This window comes from Oryctolagus cuniculus, chromosome X (genome assembly GCF_051225735.1).
Source record: "Oryctolagus cuniculus isolate XC-2025 breed Fujian yellow rabbit chromosome X, ASM5122573v1, whole genome shotgun sequence".
Lineage (NCBI taxonomy): Eukaryota > Metazoa > Chordata > Mammalia > Lagomorpha > Leporidae > Oryctolagus > Oryctolagus cuniculus.
In genome coordinates, this window is record NC_142888.1 from 124067928 (window position 1) to 124083793 (window position 15866).

Genomic DNA, 15866 nt, shown 5'->3' on the forward strand with positions numbered 1-15866 from the left:
TGAGCGAAGTGTGGGCAGGCAGTGGGCCAGAGACAAAGGTCATAGGCTTCGGGGTGGTCAGGCCTGGATTTAAATCCTTGTTGTGAGGCTTCGGAGCAGTGTTAGTTATTTAGTCTCACTGTGCTACAATTTCTGTATTTATAACTAGAATAATGGTACTGCCTATCTCAGCAAATTGTAAGGATGTAATGAGATTAGGTTTCTGAAGCCCCTAGTATACAGCAGACACTAAAGTTGTTGCTATTATGTATTACCACTTTCGTTGTTATCTACGTGTGGCTTTGTTACTTGTGACCTTGCATAAGTATGTTATATCCATGGCGGGGGGGTGGGTGCTCATTTGTAAAACAAGTAGGTTGAAGTAGTTGATTCCTAAGGAGCCTTCTCATTTCTGACATTCTAAAACTTTAAATAGGAGGAGGGAGAGTAGGGTGGGAAGTGTCACTATGTTCCTAAATTTTATATATGAAATGCATGAAATTTCTTCAGCTTATATAAATAAAAAACACATGCATTGCACCCTGTAGCTCTGATCTTGTTTTCAGTCCTACACCCTCCTGGGCAGGCTACGTGAACATTAATCTCTGTACGTAAGGAAACAATTTACTCAAGTGCATGTGGCCCTGTAAACACTATGATAAGCCTAGGCCTCAGGTCCTAATCTGCTGACGTCAGTCATCAAGATCAAAGATTGGAGGTAGGAAGGAAAAGGAAAGAGCCTTTACAGCTGAGTAGCATTGGGAGTGATAGCTATCCCAGGGTACACTGCTCCCCACAAGCCTTCACTGGATGGCTGCTCGTTGTTCAGCCTAAGAATGATGAGAACTAAAGTTTGCTGCTGGTTCATTCCATGCCGAACCTTGTGCTAAGGGCCATATGTGTATTATTTTACTGACTCGTTAACAAACCTACGGAGTATTGTTAGTTCTGTTTCACAGGGGAAGAATGTTTGCAACAGGGATGTTAAATGGCCACCTCGCATGGACAAGATGCAGATTGGAACCTAGGTCTGGAGGGCTGTAGAGCCCAAGCTCTTAATCACTACAGTGACCCACATACTGCAGCTGGTAGTCACAAGAAGACCGGAGAACTTTGAAGACGGTGCAGAGGCAAACACTGATAGCTATCTGATCATTAGGAACAGTTCTACTGCTTCAGAGTTCCCATTTACCAAGGTAAGGAAACATGGAATTCATTTTAGAACAATTATCTTTTCAAATTCTCAAATGTTAACGAAAAACTTGGAAAAATAATGAAAATAATGAGCTCGAAAAAGGTAGAAATTTTGGAACCTGTTATGGTTTGAACAGAATTTAGTTCCCCAAACTCTAGCAGACATTGAAACTCCAAAGTCTTATGTTAAGGTTGATGGATTCATCTTAGTGAATTAAGGGTAGAGGCTTGTTTTAATTGTGGCGTCTGGGAGGTGGGCCTAGTGGGAGGTCTTTAGAGCATTGCAGGCTTCCCCTTAGAAGGTAGTTCTCACAAGGGGGTTGGTTACATAAGGAGAGGCTGCTTCCCATCCCTCTCTGCTTCCTGAATTGCCACATGGTCCTCCCTTGGCCATTCTCCAGCCTCCTCAGATGTCTAAACCAAAGGGGCCACCTGATCTCAGATTGTGAACCTCCAAAAACTCTAAGTTGAAATAAGGCTCCTTCTCCCCTAAGTATCTCCTTAAAGTAATAAGAATTTGGCTAAAACAAACCTGAACTGTAAGCCTATCTCTGTTAAAAACGGTCCTAGTGGCCTTAAGCAGGCCTGTTGACCTCTGAGCCTGTCTTTCCCACCCACACCGAGAGAGGAATAGACTTGCTCAGTTCTTGTACAGCTTTGTTGTGCATAAGTCACCTGAGGCTCTAGTTAAAAAGCAAATTATGACTCAGCATGCCTGGAGTGGGCTGCGGGCTCCGAGTTTCAGAGGTTCTATGATCCTGTCAGGTGGTGATAATGCTGCTGGTCTAGGGATCCCAAGTTGAGAAACTGGGTTACCCAGGAAGCAATTACAAGTCTCAGGTGTTACAGTGCCTAGCAAATTGCTAGGTAAACAAGGAATGACTCGATTTTCTTTATATGGATCAGTGAAGCTTCTCCAGCTTGTAATCCTTTTCCATGCACTTGACCTTTTCTGTCTCAATCTTATTTCCAGCCCCCTGAGAATGGAGCATGTAGGTTTTGGTGTTGCCTGTGTGAGGCTTTCCTAGGAGGTGACAAGTGGGTGGCCGTCATGGAAGGCCAACAGGTGTATATGCACAATGAGGGTCCTGGGTTCCCTAGTAGGATCTGTGTTTTTTCACTCTGCCCTCTAGTTCAAAGCCTATCTTTGCTTGTTGCACCACAAGGAACTACTGGATGTGCCTCACCTACAACTGACAGGGAGACCTCTTAGAAGAAATCAGTTCTTCTCTCTCCCTATGAAAATCATGCGTATCATTCTGCCACTTGTTCAGTTGGCAGAGTCAAGGAGTAATACTCAGGCCCCATTTCTATAGCATGCTTTCAGTGCAGTGCTCCTGAGCTCATCCTCCTCACACTGAGGTTTTTCTCTTCTTGATAAAGAACATTGGAAATATCAGTTGAAATATCTGCTAGCAAAATAAGATTTATGTCAGTGTAAATCTAAATTAATTTTGGAAACTCTAGAGCCTTGAAAGTGTAGAGATGTTTTCACGCAATCAACTTCAAAATCTTGCCATGATATAATAAATATTTAGCAGCTCTTAAATTGGTTTGTTACATTTTGCCTTGATTGTTTTAATTCATTTGCTATATTTTTCTTTGGGGCACATTTTCTATTTTTTTCACTACTTCTAGATTGGAAGGGAAGGATTTTCTCCGCTGCCATGGTTTTCTATGTCTGTAACTGGTGTGAAAATGTGTGGTGCTTAACACAAACTTCCTCCTGAGTGATGCTAACATGGAGAACTTTCTGATCTTTGATTCTGTCTTATTAAAAGGCTCCTGTAGGGGGCCAGCACTGAGAAAATGCATGGAATTAATTTTTTTGCAGCAACAATAAGCTTGTCTTTTAACTCCATTTTTCCACAGACTTTTTGAAGTCACTTTGTTGTACTTTTCACCCTAGAATCAGAAAGCATAGGAGATTTTAGACTATATTTGTTTGTTTATTTGAGAGGGGGAGAGAGAGAGCAAGAGAGCTCTTCTACATGCTGGCTCATTATACAAATGCCCAAATGGCTGGGACTGGGCTGGACTGAAGCTGGAAGCAGGTAACTCAGTCCAGGTCTCCCACATGGGTGGCAAGAATGCAATTACTTGAGCCATCATCACTGCCTCCCAGGCTCTGTACTATCAGGAAGCTGGAGTCAGGAGCTAAAGCCAGAGACTTCAAACCCTGGCATTCCAATATGGGATCCAACTGTCTGAACTGCTAGGATAAATGTCCATCACAGGATGGTGTTTATTTTTCTATTGCGGCTGTGACACAGCACTCACAAATTTATTATCCTGCAGTCCTAGAGAGCAGTGGTCTCGTTGGGTTAAAATCAAGTTGTTTGCAGGGCCACACTTCTGGAGGCTTTAATGGAGAATTTGCATCTGTGCTTTTTCCAGTGTCCAGATGCTGCCTACACTCCTTGGTTTGTGGCACCTTCTATCTTCAAAGCCAGCAATAGAGTCAAGTCCTCATGTTGCATCACTCTGAATTCATTTTCTTTCTCTCTACTCTACTCTACTCTCAAAAACACATGTGAGTGTATTTGACGTATCCAGATACTCTAGAATACTGTTCCCATCATAAAACCTCAGATCCTTAACTTAATCACATTTATGAAGTGACCTTTGTCATGTAAGATAACATATCCACAGGTTCTAGGGATTAGATCCTGTAATCTTTGGGGCCATTATTCACTCTCATCTCTACCTTCTTAAAGTACTCTGGTGGGCCTGTGCTATTTGCTTACCTAGTATCCATTCTGTCTTCTACCTGAAACAGCCCTCGTTTATTTTTGGTTGAGTCAAACTTAATCTATACAGACTCTGTGAGGGCTGAGGAGTTGGTCATCTATTTCAGGACTCAGTAAATCAGAACAAACATTTCCACTGATCACAGTGATTGGTTAAGAGGTGAATATAAAACCCTAGATGATACTCAGAAGGAATTTGAGTACTTCAGCTGGAGATGATGGTACTGAGATGGACACACAAAATGTTATCTCGTTCTGGTCTATGTAAGTGAGTCAGAGAAGGACGTGATTATGGTGGACAGCATCATGTACTTGCCCATCTACACTGCTTACTATGGCTCCATTAGAAATATGATGCTCTCCAGTAACCAGTGTATTTTCTCCTCCATTTCTTAGATTTAAGCTTCTGGTATATTATATATTCATTTGAGGTTATTTATCATTTATAATTAGTAAGTGGTGAAGATGGAAATTAAACTTGGCTCCTCAAATTTTCAATTTTTCCTTCATACTGACTGCATTGAACAAACAACATTAGTGTGAAAAGGCCTGAATTATATTTGTCATTGGTATGAGGCTACAACTCAGGTTGAGGTTCCAAGTGGAGAGTAAACTTATTGCCATTTTTTATGCAATATAGACTTAGAGGATCTTTTCTCCTTCCAGTACTGTGGGAGAACTGTCCTGTGTTTGGTCTGAAAAAGAAGCTTATAAAATTTGATCTAGATTTATTCAGATACCAATAGCTATAATTTGGGCAAATGGTCCTAACATTAAGGCAATTGTTAATTAAGCATTACGTACATGCATCTATTATATTAATCTTTGGAATGTATCCTGTATCATCATCATCATCATACCTGCTTCAAAGGTAAGGAAAACAAGGCACAGGGTGCTAAAATGCCTCTCACAGGCCAAAATCTAAACCCTTGCAGTGTAGCTACAGAACCAGCTTTTCTTTACAATAGCTGACTGCAGCATTTAGAGGCATTTAGCATTATTTCCCCAGAATTTATCAAATAAATGACAAATCTATATCTGATTCTGAATGTTAAAATATTTGTGCTTCTTTTCACTTGTCATAACCCTGTTCCTGTTTTTCTTAGGTACAGACTCTTTCCCATGACCAAGGTTGTCTTGACTTTTTAATAACAAAATGTACTTCAAGGTTATTTGTTCATCACTTTTAGTAGCTCTTGTATTCACAATATATTGCATCTTGCTTAATCTGTATTGACCACCTGACTTTTTGTAAATCCTTTGTTTGGGAGAAAGCAATTTACACAAGACAGCTCTCTTTGGCTTGTCTGTTTCTTTCTGTTTATCTTATCCTGTGGTCTTCTCAAGTATTGACCTAATCAGGACTGATTATTGAAGGCACTGATGTGAAGTCAAGATAGCAGGTGCTCCAGTTCTGAGATGAAAACCCACTCTGCCCAGGGAAGGGTATTGCTACTGTTGTGGTCAGAAAACTCAGCACATTCCAGGAACTGTTAATGTCTAGTTCCCACAAGCTTTTGCCTGGGGCACCTTCCTGATCCTCAGTTTGCCCGTTGATAGTAATGTCTAGCTTGAAGGAGACAATCTCTCCCATCTTCTCCACTACTAAAATCCTTTAGTTCTTATATACTCTTATTGCTAGACCAATTACTGGTTTGGTCTTATCATAGTTAAAGAGCAAGTCAGCAAGCGTGTGTGAAAGGAGGGAATTGGGAGCTGATGGAAGAATTGTCTTACGAAAGCACAAAGCCTGGGGAATGAAACTCCAATGGGTATTTGGTGTTCAAGCGGAGGTTGCTCGAGTTTCTTCAAACAGGATGATTACAGTAGAGAGTGAGCAACCTGGGACTCAAACAACTGAAGATTTAATATGTCTTTCTGTAAACCCCAGGAAATAAGTTTGTTTATAGAGCAGAGGCCTGCCAAGAGCCATCTAAGAGCTGCTCTCTGCTCACTACCTCCAGGCAGCAGTTATCAGCCTCTGGGTGTAGCAATTCAGTCAGATCAGAGAGAGCACCAGGAGCAGGTGCTAACTGGGTGGTAAGATCTGTCTCCTGTAAGGGGGTGGAGGGTGGGGGAGTGCAGCCCCTTAGAGCCCAGGAGTCCACTCTCTGAATTAGACTAAAGTCTCCACTGGAGGGGAATGGAAAGAGAGCAAGTGCATTGTCTTTCCTCCATCCCAAAGACCTGCTCAGAAACTGAGTGGGGCTATCAAGTTCAGGCACAAGTGGGCCCAGCTGAGAGGAGCTGGGATGGCAGAGCAGGTTAAGGAGGTACAGGACTGTGTCAGGTATAAACTGGCTTCTTGGATTCTCAGTGTTCATTTCATCTTTATATCATTATGTGAATCATAGTACATTACCCAAACCATAACCTGGTCATGTTAAGGCTCCCCTCAAGTAGTATGGTCATCTTCTGTTTTTGGCTCATTGGATTCTGAATTTTATCAATGGTAGTTTAAAAATGTGTAAAGGAAATTTTATTGTTAACAGGCCATAAATCATGCTAGTTAAGAAAGTTTGGATTTAGAACTGGATTAAAATTTCAACTCTTCCACCTAACTGTTATGTGAACTTAGGGAAATCACCTTAAATCAATGAGCCCCATATTCATTATGCATGAAATGGAGACTAATACCAGTATGCCATGTTTATGAAGATTAAAAAATGAACTGTGACTGGCGTGTTAAACATACTAGATCAATAGTGGCTATGGTTTTTTTGTTGGTTGTCTATGATGTCCCCCCCCCCCAGCATGTGGTCATTTGTTCCCTCTGTATAGTTTCTTTTTTAAAGATTTTATTTATTTGAGATGTAAAGTTACAGAGAGAGGGAGAGACAAAGAGAAAGGACTTCCATCCTCTGGTTCATGCCAACTTCAGACCTTGGGACTTCTCAGCCTCCAGTGCCTTACAATCAATTAGCTGTCTGTCTCCTGTTGATTTTGTTTCTCCAGAAAGCTCTGACTGCAACAGTGCAGGAAGATGCCCTATGTCTGTTTGTAGACTATGCTAGTTTTCTAGTACTTCCCAATCATCTACAGAGACTTCTATGTATAATGTTAAGGTTCAAATATAGCAAAATTCCTGGAGTTGAATACACAAGGACAATTTGTTGTATTTTAATAGTTTGGAGATGTGAACAGAATTGATGAGGTTGAAGGGATTCCATTCTGGATACTGTCAATTTATAGCAATCAATACTATCCACATTTCCTGAAATTCAATCTGATTTTGGAGAGTCTCAGTTTTGGATATACTGCAAACCCGCAGAATGGATTGTAGACCTCAGGAGAAGGTCTGCAGAAAGCACTGTATTTCTTGACCACTGAAAGGCACACAAATTGCTCAGATGGTTCTACAGCAGGAAATGCTGAGAGAAATGCTTCCTCAGCAACTTAACTCTTCTTGATGGAATAAAAGTCTCCGAGCATGTTCATGTGCAATGAATGTTTTATGAACCTGTTATATCTATGCACTTGCTCTGATGTCAGATTTCCTTTAAATTCTCTGCAGTTTCTTATCTTGTATTAGCCTGAGTTCTGATGTTAGAACAAGAGGACCCGAGATGTGGAAGATGTGTCTCAGGGAGTCTTGGTCACAAAAGCCTGTTGAAAATTTAGCGGCAGAAGTGTGGGGAGCGGAAGAAACCTGGAATGGGATCACAAGAACTGGACGACTGAGAACCTTTCAACACAGGGCCTGAGCTGTCTATTCTCTGTATCTCTACCCTCAATTTGTGGAACAGTATGTCATACAGATTGACACTGTAAATATCCTTGTAGACCGGAGGGAAGGATGGATAAAAACTACCTTCAATGTGATGCACTGTACCTTGCCAGTTTATCTACCCCCTCACCCCCCGCCCAACGGCTGAGAAGTTCTTTCAAATATCCAGCATTGAACATTGAATACCAGAGGACTAGATCCAAAATGAGTAACACTGAGAGGGAGTAATACTAGGAGTCAGGCATATGTACTTACTGTGAGGATGGGAAGGTTAGGATCTGACTCTCTTGGGATGATGGTCAGGATTAGAGAATAGCTTTGCCCTTTGGTAAAAGGAGTTCAAACTATATAGTTAACAAGTAACAGATGCCAGTCACCTGGTTCATCACTTCAAAATTTGTATTTAACAAACACAGCCTATGCATGTGCTTTGTAAAAAGTTTCAGCCAATTGAAAATGTTAGCACCCATCCATACCATCCAATACAGAAACCTGATACTAGTAGTTTCACCTTCTAAATTGTCATGGGACTCAACTTTCTTGCTCCCCATCTATACTCCCTGTACCCTAAAGCAAGCCCTCAGCGACCCCTACTGGCCTCCCTGTGTCCACTATGCTCCCTCTCAATTCACAAGCGGTACTGCAGGTAGTTGGTAACCCTTTAAACAGAAATCAAACTATCACTTTCGTTGTTCAAACGCCTTCATTGGATTCCCATTCATTACATGATAACGACCTAACACAGCTTCTCACAAAGTCCTTTCTGCTCTGCTCCTTGACTGCCTCAACAGTACCCCTCTCCTCCCTTTTCCCTCCTCCTTCCTTACTGTAGCCACAAAGAATTACTTGATGTTTTCTGACACTCCACTGAGTCACGTTGCAGTTTCAAATGCTGGGATTTTAGATGTAGATTTAAAGTCTAGCCTCAGTGCTTATCTCTAGCTCTTGTCCAGATATTCCCACCCCCAGATATGCCCTCTGCTCTGGTTACCCCTGACTACTCCCTGTCCACTGGCAATCCCTGCAGAGGAGATCAAAGTTTAAAGAAATAATTAGACAATAATGAGGAAAATGCTTCAGTAGAGGACAGATTCGATTTTTGAACTGAGTATGGGTGATAGTGGCCAGTTATGATTGATGGCACAGTGAAAGCTAGAGTAAATACACAGCACTTGAACCTGGCTTTGAAGGATGATCAGGGGGTTTTAGAAGTATTTTTAAGGTGCTTTTTTTTTTGTTACATGTTGCAAGCATACCAAATCTAATTGTGTTTCTACTAATTTCTACAAACTTTGAAGAAAGGGTTTGCTAAGTTACAGTGACTTCTAAATGCACATCCATTCCCAGTTAGTGGAGATTGCATGAATGAGCCTTTATTGCAGTGCACGTGAGACTGAGGACAAGGGTGACCCAGGAAGAAAATGTTCTGACCTGGCTTTCTTTGCTTACATGGTGCCTTGTTTTGCGTCACAGTGATATCAACAGTGCTGTTCCCCCTATGTAAGGTATAATGACTTTCTTATTCGGTTACTTGTGGTCGATTTGTCTTCACTCTGGCTCTGACGTTCCCTTGTTCTTTGCATAGCTCCTCCCTGGATGTGCACAGTGAAGAGAACTAGCTGTGTCTGCGGTGTTCACCCTGTTGATTGTGGATACTGTGGTAGGGAGGCCCAGACAAGGCTTCCCTGTGCTTCAGCTTTAGTCAGCATGCTGGTATCAGTGAGATTCATCTAACTTATTTACTGAAATACTTTGCTCTTCTTCACTGCTGAGTGGTATTCAATATTTTGTTGTGTGAGTACACCACAATTTATTAGATACTCTACTGTGGATGCAAATCTGGGTTGTTTACATTTTGTGAATGTTATGAAAAATGTGCTGTGAACATTCTTGTCTCACAGCATGTTTCTCTCCATGCATATAAGAACTCATTTTTGGGGGGTAGCTGAAAATGTGAGTATGGCATTATCTTAGTCCATTTTGGCTGCTATAACAAAATGCCTCACACAGGGTGGTATATAAACAATAAACACTTATTTCTTTTTTTCTTTTTTTTTTAATTTTCTTTAAGGAACACAAACCTCATGCATTTACTGTGTACATATTTGGGAACATGGTGATTCTATTCTTCTCCACCTCCCTCCCGCTCATACTCCTATCCTTCATTCTCCTCCCTTTCCCTTTCCCATTCTTATTTTTTACAAGGATTTGCTTTCTGTTAATTTTATCCTCATAAGATTAATCCTACACTAAATAGAGAATTTACTGAATAGTATGAAGAAAAAAGAATAAAGAGCAAAAACAAACAAGAAAAACAATGTTCCTCAACAGTCAGGACAAAGTCTGTTCAAAATCATTGCATCCAAAGGTGTCAGTTTTGTTCCTCTAGATTACCTCTTAGATGTTCTGTTACCACAGGTCAGGGAGAACACATGGTGTTTGTCCCTGTGGGACTGGCTTGTTTCACGAAGTGTGATGGTTCCCAGCTACATCCATTTTGTTGCAAATACAGTATTTCTTTTTTTTTTAACTGCAGCATAGTATTTCTTAATGAATGTATACCATAATTTCTTTACTGTTCAGTTGATGGACATCTGGGTTGATTCCATATCTTAGCTATTATAAATTGAGCTGAAATGAACATGGGGTTACAGATAACACTTTCATATGCTGATTTCACTTCCTTGGTAAATTCCCAGGAATGGGATGGCTGGGTCATATGGTAGGTCTATATTCAGATTCTGAGGTATCTCCTTCCTGTCAGTAACATAGATAAAATATTTTTGAAATGTTTTGAGAGAGAGATATACCTATCTATGTTTCATTGCTTTGTTCTTGTTTGGCTTTCTGAGGAAAAGACTATTACCTGGTAGAATTATAAAGACATTTCATTGTGTGTTGATTCTACAACACAACAATAGAATTTCAAGATAATGTTTGGGAGAGAAATAAAAAGATACCCACATAGGCAAAGACCCAGACCAAAGAAATTTTGTCGATTAGGCTTGGTACTGTCACTTTAGAAGTGGATATGATGTCGAGAAAGTGGCAAGGTTAATGGCATGCTTATACTGAACATTGGAAAAGGAATCTTCTGCCGTCTTTGTAGGAGTCCTATGCAGCTCCTTCGGAGACAAGGACCAGTGTTGTAGAATTGTCCACAAAAGGCAGGTGCCCCAGGAAGCTTCAAGCCACACATCGTCTGCACCTTGAGCAGGTGAGCTAGAAGGCCCAGAGTACCCCATGAGGGCATGTGAGCGGATATGCGGAAATGAAAGCATCTTCCTGTAAACTAGGACTAGGGAAGAGACAGCCACCAGTGGGCAATTTGAAGTAGGGAAAGTTCACTGTAACCATAGGGTCCAGCGGTGTGTACCAGTGCATTCATTCATAAGAAAATACTTCGGGGTCTACTAAATCCTAGGTTACAAACAACTCTAGCCATGGAGCCCAAAAAACTAGCAAAGATGCAAAGAATATGTGTATCCATTGATCCACTTCCCTCTATGGCCCTCTAAGATTACTTAGATAACATCACTTCCTTTATAAAATCTAGATGTCTGCTATGGTCTGAATGTTTGTGTCCCCGTCAGATTCATACCTTTAAACCTAACCCTCAAGGTGACGGCATTAAGAGGTGTGGCCTTTGGGAGATGACTGGGTCACGTTTCAGTGCTCTGCCATATGAGGATGCCTCGAGAAGTTGCTGGCTAAAAGGAACTGGCTCTCACCAGATGTTGAAATTTCTTGTACCTTGTACATTTATCTTGGACTATGTAGCCTCCAAAAATAAGAAATAAATGTACATGGTTTATAAACCACCCTGTGTAAGGTATTCTGTTACAGCAGCCCAAATGGACCAAGACAGTGCCATACTCGCATTTGAAAAGTTTCTCTCTGAAAAACTAATAGCCTGAGCCAAAGAGTGGAGACACAATTGCCTACTATATTATATCCCTTACATACTAAACTACAAGCTAGTTTGATATGCAAGCAGGTTGTAAGCTAACCTAAGAGTATAATTTTGTAACTAAACAGCTGAGCCTCAGCCAATCACAGCAGTTAACCCAACAGTGACTCTCAGGATGAAGGCAGTCAAATTATGCCCAAATAAGGAAAATGCCAGACCACACCAATCAGGCAATCTCCATACGGCACATTGGTCTTTCTGGTTATGAAAGCACCTCATCATATTGTAAGGAGGGCAGCACCTGGAGCCATCTTTGGTCTGAAATAGAGCCCAGCTCTAGAACGTTTCCTTGCTGAAATAAACTTTGTTAAATTGAACTCGTATCAGTTTTCCTTTGAACTCAACTAAGATACTCATGGTTTTAATGAAATAATCAGAACACTCTGTAATGGTTACAGAGACATATGTGTAGGTATGTGTGGTTGAGAGGCAAAACATGTACAGGAAAGTGGGAAACAGCATTTTACAACAAACCAGTGTGTGTCATTATGTCTGGTTGAGCTTTGCTTGCCTCCTAATTCATGGGCTATTCACAGTTTGACTTTTTGGCTATGCATTGAAAGTGTTCTTAAATCTCTTAGACAAGGAAGAAAATGAGTAGGCAATTAAACAGTAAAGGCAGAGCTCTCCCTGAACTCAGCAAAGTACTTTCACTCAATTCAGAAAGGGAGCATTGGGATGATCCTGAGTTTCAGTCTTTCAGGATCAATCTGAGCTCTTCACATTCATTCCTAGAACCTGACACAAAGTCCACGATTATCAGGGAAAGAACAGCAATTAAGGTCAACCTGAAAATGTTTCTAGCAGACACACAAACTTCCTAGTATTCTGCTGAACTCAACTGGCTACAATTAATCATATGCTATGAGAGTATACCTCGTATAGTTACATCAACATTTCCTGTGAAGGAAAGTTCTTAGAACCACTATTTAACCCTTGCCCAAGTTCAAATTAAAAGGCATCTACACAGAACCTACTCTTGTCCCACACAATGCAAAATTCAGAGGATTCTAAGGTAAACCATTTCCTCAGAAAATCACATGTTGGAAAAAGAGAGATCTATTTACAAAGGACTACAACTACGTGTGACCAGGACTGTATTGAAGGTACATGCAAATACTTGAGTGACACAAAAGACATGTGATTAATTCTGTGTGGGATAGTCAGGGAAAATCACAGATTAGAACTTAAATTTAAGCTGTGCCTTAAGGCCAAATGGAAGCTCACCAGTTATACAAAGAGGGAAGCTATCATCTTTGCCTCCCAGGGTCCTCATTAGCAGGAAGTGCTGCAATTGGGTGTGGAGCTGATACTTGAACACAGCTACTTTGATATGGGATCCCATTCAGTGTCAACTTGAAGCGAAATGCCTATACCAGGCATTCCTGCTTGGTATGTATGTGTATGTGTATATAAGTGCTTTTGTATTTTTTATTTTCAAAAGATTTATATTTATTTGAAAGGCAGAGTTACAGAGAGAGAAGGAGAGACAGAGGGGGAGAGATTTTTCTTCTGATGGTTCACTTCCCAAATGGCCACAATGGCAGGGCCTGAACCAAGATGAAGCCAGGACCCAGGAGCTTCTTCTGGGTCTCCCATGTGGGTGCAGGGGCCCAAGGACTTGATCTGACTTCCACTGCTTTCCAAGGTCATTACCAGGGAATAGGATCAGAAGTGGAGCAGCTGGAACTTGATCCAGTGCCCATGTGCGTTACTGGCACTGCAGGTAGAGGCTTAGGCTTCTATATCACAGCGCTGGCCTCATTGCCCCCAGTGAACCTAGCTAGCTAACCTGGAAGGGGTACACGATATCCTCTTTGCCTCTAACTGTTGAAGAACACCTTATATTTTCAGCAACCTACCATCTTTCTGTTCATGCCAGGGCCTCTTATCTTTCTCCACACTGCCTTTCCCATGAATTTCTGAAATCTCAAAGGTTTAGGGAGGGAAAGAGAACAGTCCCTAGGGAAGGTGTTTTTTAAGCAGCTCTGTCAGCTAGTCCCAATTTGGTCTGAATTAGCAGAAAAGAAAACCATGTATTCAAGTAGTATTAGACTTTCTCTTTTAAAATTTATTTTGTTTATTTGAAAGAGCTACAGAGAGGGAGAGGGAGAGACAGTGAGATCTTCCATCTGCTAGTTTACTCCCTAAATAGCTTCAATAGCTGGAGCTGGGCCAGCCGGAAGCCAGGAGCTGGGAGCTTCGTCTATGTCTCCCATATGCATGCAGGGGCCCAAGGACTTGAGCCATCTTCCATTGCTTTCCCAGTCACATTAGCAGGGAGCAGGATCAGAAGTGGAGCATCCAGGACTCCAACCGGCACCCATATGGGATGCCAGCTTTGCAAGGGGCAGCACGATGCTGGCACCTGTATTGGACTTTCAAATGTTGTGTGGTCCCAGTCCTTGTCTTTAAATGGATAATAGGGTTTATTTTTCTTACCTATAGATGGGGAATCTGACATCCAGACAGTTGACGTGACATGCTCAAGTTCACAATCAGTTAACAGTAGAGCTAGGAACTAAATCTTGGTAACTTCACTATCGATTCAGGGTTCTTTGTGTCGTACCACTCTCAGAGCTTCCAATACCTAGATTTGTATGCCTTATTTAAAACAAAATCTTCTAAGGAATGTCTGTACTAATCTGCTGAAATGTAAAAACCAGAAAATTTGGAAATTAAGGCTGCTGGACTTCTTCTGTTTGTCAATGCATTTTGTTTCCTATGAAGCCCTCTAATGTGTACTTTGTTACACCTAGAAGGTACAATTATAAATTTCACCCATGAGACTGATTTTTTTCATCTTTGTCATCCCATAGCACATTCAAATGTTTCTTGAATGAATGAAGGAAGACCAGAAGGAAGGAATGATAAATCCTCTATATTACTTTCAGGGCTAACAGATGATTTCTGAAGCTGCCTTACGTTTCATATGTGTGACTAATTTTTCTGTGCTCTCCCTTCCGTTTCATCCCTGGGGTAAGACGAGAACAAAACTGGTGCTGACTTGTTATCTTCACTTTAGAAGATTAGAGTAAGCAAGAGCACTTAGAGGAGGGTAATCATGATGGCAAGGTGGATTTGTAACACTGTATGAAGGAACAGGGATTTAACTTGAGGGAAAAAAACTCAAAGGAAACATGGTATTTGCTTTCAGAATTGTCATGTAGGAAATGGTCTGGATGATAACATATGGCTCCAAAAGGCAAAATGAGAAGCATTGGGTAGAAATTAGAAGGGAAAAAGTTCTAAGAGATAAAAGTAATAATCAGTCAAAAATAGGGAGGAGAGTTCAAAAACAGCTACTGTATAAAGGTAATAGACTTTGATTTCCTGGATTTATTGAAGCAATGACATCAAAGAAGTTCTTTATGAGAAAGGTAGCAGTAACATGGCTTCTGAGGCCCTGTGCAAGTATAAGATTTTCTAATAAATTTCTGGTGGAGAAGAACACACAGATGTGTGTTCCAAAATTTAGTCTATTTTTGCCTGACTTCTTTTATTGGGATTAATTCTTGAAGGGGTTCTAGGAAGAATTCAGTAGAATGTAGCTGTTGGGACTAATAAATATTTATAAATAGTCATGCTTTTCTGGAGTCTTGAATGTAATTTGTATCAATGAATAGGTCCTGGAATCTATATTATTTTCAAGCAGTTCATTGAACCTGGATAAAAATTATGCCTCTGAGTTTTCATAGCTCTCCATTAGAATCTACTGATTTCAAAATTCTAGATTCATCTACTGGACTAATCAATTGATGTTTCTTTAAAATACAATTGATGTGGAGTGTAATTAGAAAACAAAATTATAAAATATTCAGATTTTTTAAAATTAAACATTTTAGAGGATAAAAGATAATACCTTGAGCTTTTCACCTAGAAAAGCAATTGAATTGAACTGAAAGTCATTCAAAGCATTAGGGTAGGAGTGAGAAAACTACCTCAAAATGTTATATTGTTTAATAGTATCCACGTAGAGCTGCTACTCCCAGAATCTTTTAAGCCCAGATGTCCAAGCTGTATCCATGAGAGAAAATTCTGGTGTATTCCTCAGGTTCAGGCTTCTATTCCACATAACTGAAATACTTCAAAAGCTGTGCTGCCTTGGGTTGAAGTGACCTCTCCATTTGTCTCAATGCCCATTACACAGAGTTCTAGGAAGTTAAGGAGGTCTCTTACAGTATTTGTCATATTGAAAAAAATTACAGAGCCATTCATTTTGTCAGCTTGTTCTTAACTTCCTTAT

At 40.7% G+C, this 15866-nt stretch overlaps 1 long non-coding RNA gene across 3 annotated transcripts in view; it reads left to right on the forward strand.

The window, feature by feature from the left end:
* The first annotated feature begins 643 nt into the window (after positions 1-643).
* LOC149119742 (uncharacterized) overlaps positions 644-15866 on the forward strand; it is a 148486-nt gene continuing 133263 nt past the window's right edge. For all 3 annotated transcript variants that reach the window (XR_016227573.1, XR_016227572.1, XR_016227571.1), the window contains exon 1: positions 644-1175. This is a non-coding gene — a long non-coding RNA (uncharacterized LOC149119742). The remainder of the gene's footprint in view (positions 1176-15866) is intronic.